This window comes from Cherax quadricarinatus, chromosome 19 (genome assembly GCF_038502225.1).
Source record: "Cherax quadricarinatus isolate ZL_2023a chromosome 19, ASM3850222v1, whole genome shotgun sequence".
Classification (NCBI taxonomy): domain Eukaryota; kingdom Metazoa; phylum Arthropoda; class Malacostraca; order Decapoda; family Parastacidae; genus Cherax; species Cherax quadricarinatus.
In genome coordinates, this window is record NC_091310.1 from 38315538 (window position 1) to 38332961 (window position 17424).

Here is a 17424-nt window from a genome sequence, read left to right on the forward strand (position 1 = left end):
CAGTGTCTTACTCCAGTGTTGGTGGACCAGTTCTTACCCAGTGTCTTACTCCAGTGTTGGTGGACGTTACTTACTCCAGTGTTGGTGGGCGTTACTCCAGTGTTGGTGGACGTTACCAGTGTCTTACTCCAGTGTTGGTGGGCGTTACCAGTGTCTTACTCCAGTGTTGGTGGGCGTTACCAGTGTCTTACTCCAGTGTTGGTGGGCGTTACCAGTGTCTTACTCCAGTGTTGGTGGGCGTTTGGTGGGCGTTACCAGTGTCTTACTCCAGTGTTGGTGGGCGTTACCAGTGTCTTACTCCAGTGTTGGTGGGCGTTACCAGTGTCTTACTCCAGTGTTGGTGGGCGTTACCAGTGTCTTACTCCAGTGTTGGTGGACGTTACCAGTGTCTTACTCCAGTGTTGGTGGGCGTTACCAGTGTCTTACTCCAGTGTTGGTGGACGTTACGTTACCAGTGTCTTACTCCAGTGTTGGTGGGCGTTACCAGTGTCTTACTCCAGTGTTGGTGGGCGTTACCAGTGTCTTACTCCAGTGTTGGTGGACGTTACCAGTGTCTTACTCCAGTGTTGGTGGGCGTTACCAGTGTCTTACTCCAGTGTTGGTGGACGTTACCAGTGTCTTACTCCAGTGTTGGTGGGCGTTACCAGTGTCTTACTCCAGTGTTGGTGGGCGTTACCAGTGTCTTACTCCAGTGTTGGTGGACGTTACCAGTGTCTTACTCCAGTGTTGGTGGGCGTTACCAGTGTCTTACTCCAGTGTTGGTGGGCGTTACCAGTGTCTTACTCCAGTGTTGGTGGACGTTACCAGTGTCTTACTCCAGTGTTGGTGGACGTTACCAGTGTCTTACTCCAGTGTTGGTGGGCGTTACCAGTGTCTTACTCCAGTGTTGGTGGGCGTTACCAGTGTCTTACTCCAGTGTTGGTGGGCGTTACCAGTGTCTTACTCCAGTGTTGGTGGGCGTTACCAGTGTCTTACTCCAGTGTTGGTGGGCGTTACCAGTGTCTTACTCCAGTGTTGGTGGGCGTTACCAGTGTCTTACTCCAGTGTTGGTGGGCGTTACCAGTTACGAGTGTCTTACTCCAGTGTTGGTGGGCGTTACCAGTGTCTTACTCCAGTGTTGGTGGGCGTTACCAGTGTCTTACTCCAGTGTTGGTGGGCGTTACCAGTGTCTTACTCCAGTGTTGGTGGGCGTTACCAGTGTCTTACTCCAGTGTTGGTGGACCAGTTACTCCAGTGTTGGTGGGCTTACTGTCCAGTGTTGGTGGGCGTTACGTGTCTTACTCCAGTGTTGGTGGGCGTTACCAGTGTCTTACTCCAGTGTTGGTGGGCGTTACCAGTGTCTTACTCCAGTGTTGGTGGGCGTTACCAGTGTCTTACTCCAGTGTTGGTGGGCTTACTGTCCAGTGTTGGTGGACGTTACCAGTGTCTTACTCCAGTGTTGGTGGGCGTTACCAGTGTCTTACTCCAGTGTTGGTGGGCGTTACCAGTGTCTTACTCCAGTGTTGGTGGGCGTTACCAGTGTTGGTGGACTTACTGTCCAGTGTTGGTGGACGTTACCAGTGTCTTACTCCAGTGTTGGTGGGCGTTACCAGTGTCTTACTCCAGTGTTGGTGGGCGTTACTTACTCCAGTGTTGGTGGGCGTTACCAGTGTCTTACTCCAGTGTTGGTGGACGTTACCAGTGTCTTACTCCAGTGTTGGTGGGCGTTACCAGTGTCTTACTCCAGTGTTGGTGGGCGTTACCAGTGTCTTACTCCAGTGTTGGTGGGCGTTACCAGTGTCTTACTCCAGTGTTGGTGGGCGTTACCAGTGTCTTACTCCAGTGTTGGTGGGCGTTACCAGTGTCTTACTCCAGTGTTGGTGGACGTTACCAGTGTCTTACTCCAGTGTTGGTGGGCGTTACCAGTGTCTTACTCCAGTGTTGGTGGGCGTTACCAGTGTCTTACTCCAGTGTTGGTGGACGTTACCAGTGTCTTACTCCAGTGTTGGTGGACGTTACCAGTGTCTTACTCCAGTGTTGGTGGGCGTTACCAGTGTCTTACTCCAGTGTTGGTGGGCGTTACCAGTGTCTTACTCCAGTGTTGGTGGACGTTACCAGTGTCTTACTCCAGTGTTGGTGGGCGTTACCAGTGTCTTACTCCAGTGTTGGTGGTGGACGTTACCAGTGTGTTGGTGGACGTTACCAGTGTCTTACTCCAGTGTTGGTGGGCGTTACCAGTGTCTTACTCCAGTGTTGGTGGACGTTACCAGTGTCTTACTCCAGTGTTGGTGGGCGTTACCAGTGTCTTACTCCAGTGTTGGTGGGCGTTACCAGTGTCTTACCAGTGTTGGTGGACGTTACCAGTTTCTTACTCCAGTGTTGGTGGTATTTACCAGTGTCTTACTCCAGTGTTGGTGGTCGTTACCAGTGTCTTACTCCAGTGTTGGTGGGCGTTACCAGTGTCTTACTCCAGTGTTGGTGGGCGTTACCAGTGTCTTACTCCAGTGTTGGTGGGCAGTGTTGGTGGTGCGTTACCAGTGTCTTACTCCAGTGTTGGTGGGCGTTACCAGTGTCTTACTCCAGTGTTGGTGGACGTTACCAGTGTCTTACTCCAGTGTTGGTGGGCGTTACCAGTGTCTTACTCCAGTGTTGGTGGGCGTTACCAGTGTCTTACTCCAGTGTTGGTGGGCTTACTCAGTGGGCGTTACCAGTGTCTTACTCCAGTTACCAGTGTCTTACTCCAGTTTTGGTGGACGTTACCAGTGTCTTACTCCAGTGTTGGTGGACGTTACCAGTGTCTTACTCCAGTGTTGGTGGGCGTTACCAGTGTCTTACTCCAGTGTTGGTGGACGTTACCAGTGTCTTACTCCAGTGTTGGTGGGCGTTACCAGTGTCTTACTCCAGTGTTGGTGGGCGTTACCAGTGTCTTACTCCAGTGTTGGTGGGTTACGTTACCAGTGTCTTACTCCAGTGTTGGTGGACGTTACCAGTGTCTTACTCCAGTGTTGGTGGGCGTTACCAGTGTCTTACTCCAGTGTTGGTGGGCGTTACCAGTGTCTTACTCCAGTGTTGGTGGGCGTTACCAGTGTCTTACTCCAGTGTTGGTGGGCGTTACCAGTGTCTTACTCCAGTGTTGGTGGGCGTTACGTGTACCAGTGTTGGTGGACGTTACTTACTCCAGTGTTGGTGGGCGTTACAGTGTTGGTGGACGTTACCAGTGTCTTACTCCAGTGTTGGTGGGCGTTACCAGTGTCTTACTCCAGTGTTGGTGGTCGTTACCAGTGTCTTACTCCAGTGTTGGTGGGTTACCAGTGTCGTGTACCAGTGTTGGTGGGCGTTACTTACTCCAGTGTTGGTGGGCGTTACCAGTGTCTTACTCCAGTGTTGGTGGGCGTTACCAGTGTCTTACTCCAGTGTTGGTGGGCGTTACCAGTGTCCTACTCCAGTGTTGGTGGACGTTACCAGTGTCTTACTCCAGTGTTGGTGGGCGTTACCAGTGTCTTACTCCAGTGTTGGTGGGTTACGTTACTCAGTGTTGGTGGGCTTACTCCAGTGTTGGTGGACGTTACGTTACCAGTGTTTACCAGTGTCTTACTCCAGTGTTGGTGGGTTATCAGTGTCTTAGTGTTTACCAGTGTCTTACTCCAGTGTTGGTGGGCGTTACGTTACCAGTGTCTTACTCCAGTGTTGGTGGGCGTTACCAGTGTCTTACTCCAGTGTTGGTGGGCGTTACCAGTGTCTTACTCCAGTGTTGGTGGACGTTACCAGTGTCAGTGTTGGTGGGCGTTACCAGTGTTGGTGGGCGTTACCAGTGTCTTACTCCAGTGTTGGTGGGCGTTACCAGTGTCTTACTCCAGTGTTGGTGGGTTACGTGTACCAGTGTTGGTGGGCGTTACCAGTGTCTTACTCCAGTGTTGGTGGGCGTTACCAGTGTCTTACTCCAGTGTTGGTGGGCGTTACCAGTGTCTTACTCCAGTGTTGGTGGGCGTTACCAGTGTCTTACTCCAGTGTTGGTGGGCGTTACCAGTGTCTTACTCCAGTGTTGGTGGGCGTTACCAGTGTCTTACTCCAGTGTTGGTGGACGTTACCAGTGTCTTACTCCAGTGTTGGTGGGCGTTACCAGTGTCTTACTCCAGTGTTGGTGGGCGTTACCAGTGTCTTACTCCAGTGTTGGTGGGCGTTACCAGTGTCTTACTCCAGTGTTGGTGGGTTACCAGTGTCTTACTCCCGTGTTGGTGGGCGTTACCAGTGTCTTACTCCAGTGTTGGTGGTCGTTACCAGTGTCTTACTCCAGTGTTGGTGGGCGTTACCAGTGTCTTACTCCAGTGTTGGTGGGCGTTACCAGTGTCTTACTCCAGTGTTGGTGGGTTACCAGTGTCGTTACCAGTGTCTTACTCCTGTTTTGGTGGACGTTACCAGTGTCTTACTCCAGTGTTGGTGGGCGTTACCAGTGTCTTACTCCAGTGTTGGTGGGCGTTACCAGTGTCTTACTCCAGTGTTGGTGGACGTTACCAGTGTCTTACTCCAGTGTTGGTGGGCGTTACCAGTGTCTTACTCCAGTGTTGGTTGACGTTACCAGTGTCTTACTCCAGTGTTGGTGGGCGTTACTGTCATACTCCAGTGTTGGCGGCCGTTACCAGTGTCTTACTCCAGTGTTGGTGGGCGTTACCAGTGTCTTACTCCAGTGTTGGTGGGCGTTACCAGTGTCTTACTCCAGTGTTGGTGGGCGTTACCAGTGTCTTACTCCAGTGTTGGTGGGCGTTACCAGTGTCTTACTCCAGTGTTGGTGGGCGTTACCAGTTTCTTACTCCAGTGTTGCTGGGCGTTACCAGTGTCTTACTCCAGTGTTGGTGGACGTTACCAGTGTCTTACTCCAGTGTTGGTGGGCGTTACCAGTGTCTTACTCCAGTGTTGGTGGGCGTTACCAGTGTCTTACTCCAGTGTTGGTGGGTGTCGTTACCAGTGTCTTACTCCAGTGTTGGTGGGCGTTACCAGTGTCTTACTCCAGTGTTGGTGGGCGTTACCAGTGTCTTACTCCAGTGTTGGTGGGCGTTACCAGTGTCTTACTCCAGTGTTGGTGGGCGTTACCAGTGTCTTACTCCAGTGTTGGTGGGCGTTACCAGTGTCTTACTCCAGTGTTGGTGGGCGTTACCAGTGTCTTACTCCAGTGTTGGTGGGCGTTACCAGTGTCTTACTCCAGTGTTGGTGGGCGTTACCAGTGTCTTACTCCAGTGTTGGTGGGCGTTACCAGTGTCTTACTCCAGTGTTGGTGGGCGTTACCAGTGTCTTACTCCAGTGTTGGTGGGTTACGTGTACCAGTGTTGGTGGGCGTTACCAGTGTCTTACTCCAGTGTTGGTGGGCGTTACCAGTGTCTTACTCCAGTGTTGGTGGACGTTACCAGTGTCTTACTCCAGTGTTGGTGGGCGTTACCAGTGTCTTACTCCAGTGTTGGTGGACGTTAAAAGTGTCTTACTCCAGTGTTGGTGGGCGTTACCAGTGTCTTACTCCAGTGTTGGTGGGCGTTACCAGTGTCTTACTCCAGTGTTGGTGGGCGTTACCAGGGTCTTACTCCAGTGTTGGTGGGCGTTACCAGTGTCTTACTCCAGTGTTGGTGGGCGTTACCAGTGTCTTACTCCAGTGTTGGTGGGCGTTACCAGTGTCTTACTCCAGTGTTGGTGGGCGTTACCAGTGTCTTACTCCAGTGTTGATGGACTTTACCAGTGTCTTACTCCAGTGTTGGTGGGCGTTACCAGTGTCTTACTACAGTGTTGGTGGACGTTAACAGTGTCTTACTCCAGTGTTGGTGGGCGTTACCAGTTTCTTACTCCAGTGTTGCTGGGCGTTACCAGTGTCTTACTCCAGTGTTGGTGGACGTTACCAGTGTCTTACTCCAGTGTTGGTGGGCGTTACCTCCAGTGTTGGTGGGCGTTACCAGTGTCTTACTCCAGTGTTGGTGGGCGTTACCAGTGTCTTACTCCAGTGTTGGTGGACGTTACCAGTGTCTTACTCCAGTGTTGGTGGGCGTTACCAGTGTCTTACTCCAGTGTTGGTGGGCGTTACCAGTGTCTTTTCCAGTGTTGGTGGGCGTTACCAGTGTCTTACTCCAGTGTTGGTGGGCGTTACCAGTGTCTTACTCCAGTGTTGGTGGACGTTACCAGTGTCTTACTCCAGTGTTGGTGGACGTTACCAGTGTCTTACTCCAGTGTTGGTGGGCGTTACCAGTGTCTTACTCCAGTGTTGGTGGACGTTACCAGTGTCTTACTCCAGTGTTGGTGGACGTTACCAGTGTCTTACTCCAGTGTTGGTGGACGTTACCAGTGTCTTACTCCAGTGTTGGTGGGCGTTACCAGTGTCTTACTCCAGTGTTGGTGGGCGTTACCAGTGTCTTACTCCAGTGTTGGTGGGCGTTACCAGTGTCTTACTCCAGTGTTGGTGGGCGTTACCAGTGTCTTACTCCAGTGTTGGTGGGCGTTACCAGTGTCTTACTCCAGTGTTGGTGGGCGTTACCAGTGTCATATTCCAGTGTTGGTGGACGTTACCAGTGTCTTACTCCAGTGTTGGTGGGCGTTACCAGTGTCTTACTCCAGTGTTGGTGGACGTTACCAGTGTCTTACTCCAGTGTTGGTGGACGTTACCAGTGTCTTACTCCAGTGTTGGTGGGCGTTACCAGTGTCTTACTCCAGTGTTGGTTGGCGTTACCAGTGTCTTACTCCAGTGTTGGTGGACGTTACCAGTGTCTTACTCCAGTGTTGGTGGGCGTTACCAGTGTCTTACTCCAGTGTTGGTGGGCGTTACCAGTGTCTTACTCCAGTGTTGGTGGGCGTTACCAGTGTCTTACTCCAGTGTTGGTGGGCGTTACCAGTGTCTTACTCCAGTGTTGGTGGGCGTTACCAGTGTCTTACTCCAGTGTTGGTGGGCGTTACCAGTGTCTTACTCCAGTGTTGGTGGGCGTTACCAGTGTCTTACTCCAGTGTTGGTGGACGTTACCAGTGTCTTACTCCAGTGTTGGTGGGCGTTACCAGTGTCTTACTCCAGTGTTGGTGGGCGTTACCAGTGTCTTACTCCAGTGTTGGTGGGCGTTACCAGTGTCTTACTCCAGTGTTGGTGGGCGTTACCAGTGTCTTACTCCAGTGTTGGTGGGCGTTACCAGTGTCTTACTCCAGTGTTGGTGGGCGTTACCAGTGTCTTACTCCAGTGTTGGTGGGCGTTACCAGTGTCTTACTCCAGTGTTGGTGGGCGTTACCAATGTCTTACTCCAGTGTTGGTGGGCGTTACCAGTGTCTTACTCCAGTGTTGGTGGGCGTTACCAGTGTCTTACTCCAGTGTTGGTGGGCGTTACCAGTGTCTTACTCCAGTGTTGGTGGGCGTTACCAGTGTCTTACTCCAGTGTTGGTGGGCGTTACCAGTGTCTTACTCCAGTGTTGGTGGGCGTTACCAGTGTCTTACTCCAGTGTTGGTGGACGTTACCAGTGTCTTACTCCAGTGTTGGTGGAAGTTACCAGTGTCTTACTCCAGTGTTGGTGGGCGTTACCAGTGTCTTACTCCAGTGTTGGTGGACGTTACCAGTGTCTTACTCCAGTGTTGGTGGGCGTTACCAGTGTCTTACTCCAGTGTTGGTGGGCGTTACCAGTGTCTTACTCCAGTGTTGGTGGGCGTTACCAGTGTCTTACTCCAGTGTTGGTGGACGTTACCAGTGTCTTACTCCAGTGTTGGTGGACGTTACCAGTGTCTTACTCCAGTGTTGGTGGGCGTTACCAGTGTCTTACTCCAGTGATTGGTGGGCGTTACCAGTGTCTTACTCCAGTGTTGGTGGGCGTTACCAGTGTCTTACTCCAGTGTTGGTGGGCGTTACCAGTGTCTTACTCCAGTTTTGGTGGGCGTTACCAGTGTCTTACTAAAGTGTTGGTGGACGTTACCAGTGTCTTACTCCAGTGTTGGTGGGCGTTACCAGTGTCTTACTCCAGTGTTGGTGGGCGTTACCAGTGTCTTACTCCAGTGTTGATGGGCGTTACCAGTGTCTTACTCCAGTGTTGGTGGGCGTTACCAGTGTCTTACTCCAGTGTTGGTGGACGTTACCAGTGTCTTACTCCAGTGTTGGTGGACGTTACCAGTGTCTTACTCCAGTGTTGGTGGGCGTTACCAGTGTCTTACTCCAGTGTTGGTGGGCGTTACCAGTGTCTTACTAAAGTGTTGGTGGACGTTACCAGTGTCTTACTCCAGTGTTGGTGGGCGTTACCAGTGTCTTACTCCAGTGTTGGTGGGCGTTACCAGTGTCTTACTCCAGTGTTGGTGGGCGTTACCAGTGTCTTACTCCAGTGTTGGTGGGCGTTACCAGTGTCTTACTCCAGTGTTGGTGGGCGTTACCAGTGTCTTACTCCAGTGTTGGTGGGCGTTACCAGTGTCTTACTCCAGTGTTGGTGGGCGTTACCAGTGTCTTACTCCAGTGTTGGTGGACGTTACCAGTGTCTTACTCCAGTGTTGGTGGAAGTTACCAGTGTCTTACTCCAGTGTTGGTGGGCGTTACCAGTGTCTTACTCCAGTGTTGGTGGACGTTACCAGTGTCTTACTCCAGTGTTGGTGTGCGTTACCAGTGTCTTACTCCAGTGTTGGTGGGCGTTACCAGTGTCTTACTCCAGTGTTGGTGGGCGTTACCAGTGTCTTACTCCAGTGTTGGTGGACGTTACCAGTGTCTTACTCCAGTGTTGGTGGACGTTACCAGTGTCTTACTCCAGTGTTGGTGGGCGTTACCAGTGTCTTACTCCAGTGTTGGTGGGCGTTACCAGTGTCTTACTCCAGTGTTGGTGGGCGTTACCAGTGTCTTACTCCAGTTTTGGTGGGCGTTACCAGTGTCTTACTCCAGTGTTGGTGGACGTTACCAGTGTCTTACTCCAGTTTTGGTGGGCGTTACCAGTGTCTTACTCCAGTGTTGGTGGGCGTTACCAGTGTCTTACTCCAGTGTTGGTGGGCGTTACCAGTGTCTTACTCCAGTGTTGGTGGGCGTTACCAGTGTCTTACTCCAGTGTTGGTGGGCGTTACCAGTGTCTTACTCCAGTGTTGGTGGACGTTACCAGTGTCTTACTCCAGTGTTGGTGGGCGTTACCAGTGTCTTACTCCAGTGTTGGTGGGCGTTACCAGTGTCTTACTCCAGTGTTGGTGGGCGTTACCAGTGTCTTACTCCAGTTTTGGTGGGCGTTACCAGTGTCTTACTCCAGTGTTGGTGGGCGTTACCAGTGTCTTACTCCAGTGTTGGTGGGCGTCACCCAGTGTCTTACTCCAGTGTTGGTGGGCGTCCCCCAGTGTCTTACTCAAGTGTTACGCACAGTAAGACGGGGCTTGGCTTGGCTAGCTGGCTGGCTGGCTGGCTGGCTAGCTGGCTGGCTGGCTGGCTGGCTGGCTGGCTGGCTGGCTGGGTGAGCCAGACAGCAGTAGTAAGGTCGCGTGTGACTCCATCTTCACCGACAGGATGTTAGCAGCCAGGCGTTCCTAAGGTGTATTTTCTCGTGGTTTACCGCAAAGCTGCCGACCATAGTGAGTGTCGCGGGATGGCACCTTGTTGCCATTCCCTTCCCCTTCCTCTCTTCCATCCCCCTCCCCCTCACCCATCCATTCCCCCACTTCCCCTACTCCCGCAACGCTGCTCCAGTTCACGTTAATTTTCGCACTGTGACGGGGAGAGGGAAGTAGGTGAGGGTGTTACTGTGGGAGAAGGTGTGGGTGAGATGGTGGGGAGACAAGGTGATAGGTAAAGGTGGAGAAGTATAGGGTGTTTGGAACAGAACAGTTACCCTATTGAGCAATAATAATAATAATTAATAATGATAATAATAATAATAATAATCTTTATTTCTACAAGTACATGTACAAGGTATACAGTCCTAGCTGACATCAGTGACATACTACTATATAGAAAGCCACTTGTTATACTGAGCATTTCGGGCAAATTAGGTCGAGTTTGTCCCAGGATGCGACCCACACCAGTCGACTAACACCTAGGTACCCATAGTTACACGATAGGACCAGGAGCTAGTTGAGCTACAACTTACGTCAGTGAAGAGAGGACTTTGGGAATACCTGGAGAATACCTGGAGAAGGTTCCGGGTTGTCAACGCCCCCGCTACCCGGTCTGAGACCAGGCCTCGGCACCTTTAATCCTTGGTAAGAAGTTTATTTAGGTACAGGTACACATATGTACAATTAGCATACATAGGCAAAGTAGTTAGGCCTCGGATCATGTTGCGTAGTTTTGGTCTTCATATCAGAGAATGGACATAAATACACTGGACAACGTACAGAGAAGGTTGACATCTGTCCTTCGAGGGCAGACTGACGGCCCCTGGATCTGCACTCTCTCCGAAAGGCGTAGAATTAGAGATATGACTGAGGTGTATAAATGGAAGACAGGAATATATAAGAGGGATCCAAATAAGGTGCTCAAAATATCTAAGACAGGCTGGAATACTGCTGTACATTAACATCCCCTTTCAAGGCAGGTGAAATTGCAGATCTAGAGAATGTACAGAGAACTTTTACTGCACATGTAAGTTCCATCAAACACCTTAACTACTGGGAAAGCTTGGGAGCACTTGACTTGTACTCACTGGAGCGCAGGCGAGAGAGATATATCATAATCTACACCTGGAAGATTCTGGAGGGACTGGTCCCTAATCTGCACACAGAAACCACTCCCTACGAAAGCATAAGACTTGGCAGGCGATGCAACATACCCCCAGTGAAAAATAGGGGCACCACTGATACACTAAGAGAAAACACAGTAAACGTTCGGGGCCCAAGACTGTTCAACAGCCTCCCACCAGCCATAAGGGACATTATCAGTAGACCCCTGGTTGTCTTCAAGAGGGAGCTGGACAGATACCTAAAGTCAGTGCCGGATCAGCCGGGCTGTGGTTTGTACGTTGGACTATGTGCGGTCAACAGTAACAGCCTAGTTGTTCAGGCCCTGATCGACCGGGAGGCCTGGTCGTGGACCAGGCCGCGGGGGCGTTGATCCCTGGAATGCCCTCCAGGCAGACTCCAGGTAGGACTCGCAGCAATGGGCTCAAGTTAGACAATTTTAGATTTAGAAAGGATATGGTAAAGCATTTGTGGATGACTGGAGCAACTCCAGAGTAACGCAAGTGAAACGAAAAAATTGTGTAGGCCTAAATCTGTGTTAGACAAGTACATGAGTGGGTGTGAGTTAGACCTGCCTAGCATAGGCCTACTGGCGTACTGCTAGGCAGTAGGCATACTGGCCTACTCCCTACTGGGAGTTACCTCAGGGAGTTATCTCAGGGAGCTACCTCAGGGAGCTACCTCAGGGAGCTACCGCAAGGAGCTACCTCAGGGAGCTACCTCAGGGAGCTACCTCAGGGAGCTACCTCAGGGAGCTACCTCAGGGAGCTACCTCAGGGAGCTACCGCAAGGAGCTACCTCAGGGAGCTACCTCAGGGAGCTACCTCAGGGAGCTACCTTAGGGAGCTACCTCAGGGAGCTACCTCAGGGAGCTACCGCAAGGAGCTACCTCAGGGAGCTACCTCAGGGAGCTACCTCAGGGAGCTACCTCAGGGAGCTACCTCAGGGAGCTACCTCAGGGAGCTACCTCAGGGAGCTACCTCAGGGAGCTACCGCAAGGAGCTACCTCAGGGAGCTACCTCAGGGAGCTACCTCAGGGAGCTACCTCAGGGAGCTACCTCAGGGAGCTACCTCAGGGAGCTACCTTAAGGAAGGTGAGAGAAGCATAGGAAGGAGAGGTAAGAGAATGCAACGACCATGACGGAAATAAATCTCACATGCAACATGCATGTGTATGAATCAGAATCATCGTATTGTATGTCCATACAACCGTATATTACTGTATGTCTCTCAATGAACATACACTGAACGTTCACTTTAATCCCTATTTTTAAGTGTTCATAACTGGTGGTGAACAAATGACATTCAGCCTTCATAACGTCTCGTGTAGTAGCTAGGCTTTAAACCCCCATGACCCAACCCACCAACAGCAGGAGAGGATGCTGCTCTACAACAGAGGTTCACACATACATGTTATCGTGGGTACGGAAGTCCCATTTAGGATTACGAGGCGGTCACCTGGAGGACATGATGACACTGCAGGACACTGAAGGACACTGCAGGACACGTGCGGACACTGCAGGGCTCGTGCGGACATTGCAGGGCACGTGCGGACACTGCAGGGCACGTGAGGACACTGGAGTACAGGTTCTTCACAAAAACAGTTCCTGATGAACCGGGCTGTGGTGCATACGTTGGGGCCTGTGGGTGGCTGGCACTGACAGCTGAATCAAATCAGGCCGGGCAACCAGGAGGCCTGGTCTGGGACCGTGCCCCGGGGGGTGATGGAGGCAGAGGGAGGGGGTGACATGGTGACCTCCGGAAGCTACCCTGGAAAACCTCCGAGGGTAGCGGGGATGCCATGGAGTAGTGACAGCTTGGGGAGGAGGGGGAGACTTACTACAACCGTGTAAATGATCTACACCTGGGACCATGGGATAGTAAGTCAAGTTACGGAGTTTTAAGTGTTCGGGGAGGTTGGATAAGTGCGCTTAATCAGCTTAATTCTGGGAATTGCTCTGACAGTGTATGTGACATTGTTTGTGCTGCCTGGTAGCCTGTTATTGTAGTGCCTGGTAGCTTGTTATTGTAGTACCTGGTAGCTTGTTATTGTAGTACCTGGTAGCTTGTTATTGTAGTGCCTGGAGCTTGTTATTGTAGTGCCTGGTAGCTTGTTATTGTAGTGCCTGGTAGCTTGTTATTGTAGTACCTGGTAGCTTGTTATTGTAGTGCCTGGTAGCTTGTTATTGTAGTGCCTGGTAGCTTGTTATTGTAGTGCCTGGTAGCTTGTTATTGTAATACCTGGTAGCTTGTTATTGTAGTGCCTGGTAGCTTGTTATTGTAGTGCCTGGTAGCTTGTTATTGTAGTGCCTGGAGCTTGTTATTGTAATACCTGGTAGCTTGTTATTGTAGTGCCTGGTAGCTTGTTATTGTAGTGCCTGGTAGCTTGTTATTGTAGTGCCTGGTAGCTTGTTATTGTAGTGCCTGGTAGCTTGTTATTGTAGTACCTGGTAGCTTGTTATTGTAGTACCTGGTAGCTTGTTATTGTAGTACCTGGAGCTTGTTATTGTAGTGCCTGGTAGCTTGTTATTGTAGTACCTGGAGCTTGTTATTGTAGTGCCTGGTAGCTTGTTATTGTAGTGCCTGGTAGCTTGTTATTGTAGTGCCTGGTAGCTTGTTATTGTAGTGCCTGGAGCTTGTTATTGTAATACCTGGTAGCTTGTTATTGTAGTGCCTGGTAGCTTGTTATTGTAGTGCCTGGTAGCTTGTTATTGTAGTGCCTGGTAGCTTGTTATTGTAGTGCCTGGTAGCTTGTTATTGTAGTACCTGGTAGCTTGTTATTGTGGTACCTGGTAGCTTGTTATTGTAGTACCTGGAGCTTGTTATTGTAGTGCCTGGTAGCTTGTTATTGTAGTACCTGGAGCTTGTTATTGTAGTGCCTGGTAGCTTGTTATTGTAGTGCCTGGTAGCTTGTTATTGTAGTGCCTGGTAGCTTGTTATTGTAGTGCCTGGTAGCTTGTTATTGTAGTGCCTGGTAGCTTGTTATTGTAGTGCCTGGTAGCTTGTTATTGTAGTACCTGGAGCTTGTTATTGTAGTACATGGAGCTTGTTATTGTAGTACCTGGAGCTTGTTATTGTAGTGCCTGGTAGCTTGTTATTGTAGTGCCTGGTAGCTTGTTATTGTAGTGCCTGGTAGCTTGTTATTGTAGTACCTGGTAGCTTGTTATTGTAGTGCCTGGTAGCTTGTTATTGTAGTACCTGGAGCTTGTTATTGTAGTGCCTGGTAGCTTGTTATTGTAGTGCCTGGAGCTTGTTATTGTAGTGCCTGGAGCTTGTTATTGTAGTACCTGGTAGCTTGTTATTGTAGTACCTGGTAGCTTGCTATTGTAGTGCCTGGTAGCTTGTTATTGTAGTACCTGGTAGCTTGTTATTGTAGTACCTGGAGCCTGTTATTGTAGTGTCTGGTAGCTTGTTATTGTAGTGCCTGGTAGCTTGTTATTGTAGTGCCTGGTAGCTTGTTATTGTAGTACCTGGAGCTTGTTATTGTAGTGCCTGTAGCTTGTTATTGTAGTACCTGGAGCTTGTTATTGTAGTACCTGGTAGCTTGTTATTGTAGTGCCTGGTAGCTTGTTATTGTAGTACCTGGAGCTTGTTATTGTAGTACCTGGTAGCTTGTTATTGAAGTGCCTGGTAGCTTGTTATTGTAGTACCTGGTAGCTTATTATTGTAGTGCCTGGTAGATTGTTATTGTAGTGCCTGGAGCTTGTTATTGTAGTGCCTGGTAGCTTGTTATTGTAGTGCCTGGTAGCTTGTTATTGTAGTACCTGGAGCTTGTTATTGTAGTACCTGGAGCTTGTTATTGTAGTACCTGGAGCTTGTTATTGTAGTGCCTGGAGCTTGTTATTGTAGTACCTGGTAGCTTGTTATTGTAGTGCCTGGAGCTTGTTATTGTAGTACCTGGAGCTTGTTATTGTAGTGCCTGGTAGCTTGTTATTGTAGTGCCTGGTAGCTTGTTATTGTAGTACCTGGTAGCTTGTTATTGTAGTGCCTGGTAGCTTGTTATTGTAGTACCTGGTAGCTTGTTATTGTAGTACCTGGAGCTTGTTATTGTAGTGCCTGGTAGCTTGTTATTGTAGTACCTGGAGCTTGTTATTGTAGTGTCTGTAGCTTGTTATTGTAGTACCTGAAGCTTGTTATTGTAGTGCCTGGTAGCTTGTTATTGTAGTACCTGGAGCTTGTTATTGTAGTACCTGGAGCATGCTATTGTAGTACCTGGAGCTTGTTATTGTAGTACCTGGAACATGTTATTGTAGTACCTGGAGCTTGTTATTGTAGTACCTGGAGCTTGTTATTGTAGTCCCTGGAGCTTGTTATTGTAGTACCTGGAGCTTGTTATTGTAGTACCTGGTAGCTTGTTATTGTAGTACCTGGTAGCTTGATATTGTAGTACCTGGTAGCTTGTTATTGTAGTGCCTGGTAGCTTGTTATTGTAGTACCTGGTAGCTTGTTATTGTAGTACCTGGTAGCTTGTTATTGTAGTACCTGGAGCTTGTTATTGTAGTGCCTGGTAGCTTGTTATTGTAGTACCTGGTAGCTTGTTATTGTAGTACCTGGAGCTTGTTATTGTAGTGCCTGGTAGCTTGTTATTGTAGTACCTGGTAGCTTGTTATTGTAGTACCTGGAGCTTGTTATTGTAATGCCTGGTAGCTTGTTATTGTAGTACCTGGTAGCTTGTTATTGTAGTACCTGGAGCTTGTTATTGTAGTGCATGGTAGCTTGTTATTGTAGTGCCTGGTAGCTTGTTATTGTAGTACCTGGTAGCTTGTTATTGTAGTACCTGGTAGCTTGTTATTGTAGTGCCTGGTAGCTTGTTATTGTAGTACCTGGTAGCTTGTTATTGTAGTACCTGGTAGCTTGTTATTGTAGTACCTGGAGCTTGTTATTGTAGTGCCTGGTAGCTTGTTATTGTAGTGCCTGGTAGCTTGTTATTGTAGTACCTGGTAGCTTGTTATTGTAGTACCTGGTAGCTTGTTATTGTAGTGCCTGGTAGCTTGTTATTGTAGTACCTGGTAGCTTGTTATTGTAGTACCTGGAGCTTGTTATTGTAGTGCCTGATAGCTTGTTATTGTAGTACCTGGTAGCTTGTTATTGTAGTACCTGGAGCTTCTTATTGTAGTACCTGGTAGCTTGTTATTGTAGTACATGGTAGCTTGTTATTGTAGTACCTGGTAGCTTGTTATTGTAGTACCTGGAGCTTGTTATTGTAGTGTCTGTAGCTTGTTATTGTAGTACCTGGTAGCTTATTATTGTAGTGCCTGGTAGCTTGTTATTGTAGTGCCTGGAGCTTGTTATTGTAGTGCCTGGTAGCTTGTTATTGTAGTGCCTAGTAGTTTGTTATTGTAGTACCTGGAGCTTGTTATTGTAGTGCCTGGAGCTTGTTATTGTAGTACCTGGAGCTTGTTATTGTAGTACCTGGTAGCTTGTTATTGTAGAGCCTGGAGCTTGTTATTGTAGTACCTGGAGCTTGTTATTGTAGTGCCTGGTAGCTTGTTATTGTAGTGCCTGGTAGCTTGTTATTGTAGTACCTGGTAGCTTGTTATTGTAGTGCCTGGTAGCTTCTTATTGTAGTACCTGGTAGCTTGTTATTGTAGTGCCTGGAGCTTGTTATTGTAGTGCCTGGTAGCTTGTTATTGTAGTACCTGGAGCTTGTTATTGTAGTGTCTGTAGCTTGTTATTGTAGTACCTGAAGCTTGTTATTGTAGTGCCTGGTAGTTTGTTATTGTAGTACCTGGAGCTTGTTATTGTAGTACCTGGAGCATATTATTGTAGTACCTGGAGCTTGTTATTGTAGTGCCTGGAGCATGCTATTGTAGTACCTGGAGCTTGTTATTGTAGTACCTGGAGCATGTTATTGTAGTACCTGGAGCTTGTTATTGTAGTACCTGGAGCTTGTTATTGTAGTCCCTGGAGCTTGTTATTCTAGTACCTGGTAGCTTGTTATTGTAGTACCTGGTAGCTTGTTATTGTAGTACCTGGTAGCTTGTTATTGTAGTACCTGGTAGCTTGTTATTGTAGTACCTGAAGCTTGTTATTGTAGTGCCTGGTAGCTTGTTATTGTAGTACCCGGTAGCTTGTTATTGTAGTACCTGGAGCTTGTTATTGTAGTGCCTGGTAGCTTGTTATTGTAGTACCTGGTAGCTTGTTATTGTAGTACCTGGAGCTTGTTATTGTAATGCCTGGTAGCTTGTTATTGTAGTACCTGGTAGCTTGTTATTGTAGTACCTGGTAGCTTGTTTTGTAGTACCTGGAGCTTGTTATTGTAGTGCCTGGTAGCTTGTTATTGTAGTGCCTGGTAGCTTGTTATTGTAGTACCTGGTAGCTTGTTATCGTAGTGCCTGGAGCTTGTTATTGTAGTGCCTGGTAGCTTGTTATTGTAGTACCTGGTAGCTTGTTATTGTAGTACCTGGAGCTTGTTATTGTAGTGTCTGGTAGCTTGTTATTGTAGTACCTGGTAGCTTGTTATTGTAGTACCTGGAGCTTGTTATTGTAGTACCTGGTAGCTTGTTATTGTAGTACCTGGTAGCTTGTTATTGTAGTACCTGGTAGCTTGTTATTGTATTGCCTGGTATCTTGTTATTGTAGTACCTGGTAGCTTGTTATTGTAGTACCTGGAGCTTGTTATTGTAATGCCTGGTAGCTTGTTATTGTAGTACCTGGCAGCTTGTTACTGTAGTACCTGGTAGCTTGTTATTGTAGTACCTGGAGCTTGTTATTGTAGTGCCTGGTAGCTTGGTATTGTAGTGCCTGGTAGCTTGTTATTGTAGTACCTGGTAGCTTGTTATCGTAGTGCCTGGAGCTTGTTATTGTAGTGC

The 17424-nt window shown here is 48.9% G+C and overlaps 1 protein-coding gene across 1 annotated transcript in view; it reads right to left on the reverse strand.

Annotated features, from left to right (window-relative positions):
- LOC128688166 (uncharacterized) overlaps positions 1-17424 on the reverse strand; it is a 143479-nt gene that overhangs the window by 23080 nt on the left and 102975 nt on the right. The gene's annotated exons all lie outside the window — the stretch shown is intronic.